Source organism: Montipora foliosa, chromosome 3 (genome assembly GCF_036669935.1).
Source record: "Montipora foliosa isolate CH-2021 chromosome 3, ASM3666993v2, whole genome shotgun sequence".
NCBI classification, from domain to species: Eukaryota; Metazoa; Cnidaria; class Anthozoa; order Scleractinia; family Acroporidae; genus Montipora; species Montipora foliosa.
This window is the reverse complement of record NC_090871.1, coordinates 46,773,673-46,776,155: the sequence shown is the minus strand read 5'-3', so window position 1 is coordinate 46,776,155 and position 2,483 is coordinate 46,773,673. Positions and strand designations below refer to the sequence as shown.

At 41.3% G+C, this 2,483-nt stretch overlaps 1 protein-coding gene across 1 annotated transcript in view; it reads left to right on the top strand.

Annotated features, from left to right (window-relative positions):
• Positions 1-2,264: 2,264 nt before the first annotated feature.
• LOC137997518 (eukaryotic translation initiation factor 4 gamma 1-like) overlaps positions 2,265-2,483 on the top strand; it is a 64,816-nt gene continuing 64,597 nt past the window's right edge. The window contains exon 1 of the mRNA XM_068843565.1: positions 2,265-2,354. The gene's annotated coding sequence lies outside the window, so the exon portion shown is untranslated. The remainder of the gene's footprint in view (positions 2,355-2,483) is intronic.

Here is a 2,483-nt window from a genome sequence, read left to right as displayed (position 1 = left end):
TGCAAATGCTACCGAAAACCCTGGTTTTAGTAAAGCAGGCGAAGCAGAATGCTCTGATAGTCCAAAAGCCCCATTACCAGCGGTATCGCATCGAAGTCCACGTCATAATGGCGGCCACGAATTGTACGTGAAGCTCATCCAACCATGAAATCTACTCGTCTTCAAACAAAACTGATCATGAAAACCCTATCAGAGAGGAAAAAAAATAGGCACCGATTATAAGCGGCCAAGCCTTTATCAATTTATCAAGCCTCCCTAAAGGATGTGCTTTTTTGTTCCACAATGGGAAAGATATACAATTGAAGTCCTATGCTTCTTTACATTGTATGATTTTGAAAGCCAAATTTTGAAAGTTTATTATGCTTTGATAAGAGTTGAATGTTTTACTTCATTCGAAGAAGAAAACGTAAGTGCATTAAAAATATGGGCCAAAATCCGAGAAAGCAACCTAAAAGCCCCCGCGTAAAAAGCGAAAATATGTATATTCGTAGATATTGTAGGCGGTATTGGTATTGTTCACCGGGTTTCTCGAGATGTTTTGGGTAACTTGAGTAACGAGGCAGAAATATCGATATCGAAGTGTGGTACTGTACCATGGAAGGTGAGTAATTTTCCAAAATTTACATCGATTACTTGAACTTTAAAAATCAAAGATTATAGTATCTGATAGAAAATCATATTGCCTGGGTCAGAAATCGATTTTTCAGGCACAAATCGAAATTGTCAGACCGTGACAAATCAGAAGCAGAGGTGACAGACTTGGTCCACAAATTGCTAGACGCAACCTCAAAAAGCAAAAGCATAGTCTCAATATCAACATTTTCAAGCAATCTTCGATCATATTTGCAACACTTATTCACAGATAATAATAACAAAAATCAGCGATCCGATATAATAACCTAGTTTTGTTCCTATTTTATGGTATTTCGGTTCCTTCTGTAGGTACCAGAGCACAGGTTACGTAAAACAAAAGAAACAAAAGACAGAAAACGAAACAACTCCAAATAAAGACTTGTCCCAAGTGACCAAAAATACAATGCTTTCCGGTACATGGCAGAAATACCCGTTATTTCAAGGTACCGCGGAAAGAACCACGCGGATAAAAAAGATGACGACGAAATGTTGACTTCTAGTTAACGTTCCTGTTGCTGTTTTTACTATCATATTTTCAAGGCTTGGTTACAGATACAAACACATACCGTGCATTTTACCTTTCGACACACCCATCCGAAAAATTGGTTTTTGCCCTGAGCGGGACTCGAACCCACGTTCTTACTGAATACTGGTCGGGCATGTTAAGCCACTACACCATCAAGGCCACCACGCTGACAATGCAGCAGATTAATAAGGTGACTTAGCAGCGTGGAGATCCCTAGAGCCCAACTTTCCTTCACTTGACTGTGTATCCTTGCCTCTATAACCCCAGACAGGGCCTAGAACACATGAAAGGTAGAAATTTCCAGCCAAATTAAAGGTATAGACTATGTTACAGAGACAAACACAAGGTGCTTTCCACTAAACCAAAATTTCCGGAAATTTCGGGCTGAAGTCAAATGGAAAGGTTCGTTTCGGTGAGGTCCGAACCGGAATATTTGGGACCCTTTGACCGGTCGGTCCGGTCCCACCGAAACGTGCTGTTCCATTTACAAATATTCTCGTTTCCAAGGGCATTTCATTGTAATGTCATCGAAATTTCGGTCGAAACGTAAATGGAACGCTTCGGTCCGGTTGGAAATTGACTTTTTGACGAAAAATGTCGTTCCATTTTTCCTTGGTTAGTTCCACTGGTCTCCGACCTGGTGGTTCGGCATAATAGAGAGCTTTAGATTCTAGAACGAGAACGACTACGAGTACGAGATTTTCTTATAGAACAACAGAGAGCGCGCGCAAACCAGCGTCATTTTGGCAGTAAAAACGTGATACCGTCGTCTTTTGCAAAAATGTCGTCGTGTCAAAACAAGTCAACAACACGTTAGCAGTTTTGGCATTTTTCGATCAGCAAAAATGCTCAGTTAGGCCAGCAGTAAGAATGACTGAGCAACCTATACTGCTGACAAAGAGTAAGATGAATCGTACGGTTTATAAATTTTCCAAGTATTTTCGCTAAAAACGGGCAATAAAAAGTCGTACTCGTTCTCGTCCTCGTCCTAGAATCTAAAGGTCTCTAATGGCAAGCACCCACGTACTCAGGCAACGTGCGTGGGCGAATCGAAAACTTGGCGCGCACGGTGGTCCCGGTTAATTTTTCAATGTGAGCTCGCAAGGCGCTTCCGGGTAATTCTTGCGGTCACGAGGATAAGGAAGTTGTCTCGCACAGGCAGAAGATTGTCGCGTTCATATTTGCAATATTCAAGGTTAGTATCTTATCACAGTGATTTCTTTATTTCTTTCAATTCAAAACTTATTCAGTGGTCCTGGACAAAGGTTTCGGTACAGAACTTTACACAAATCAGCAAAGGGGTCGACTCGATCCAAACACCACG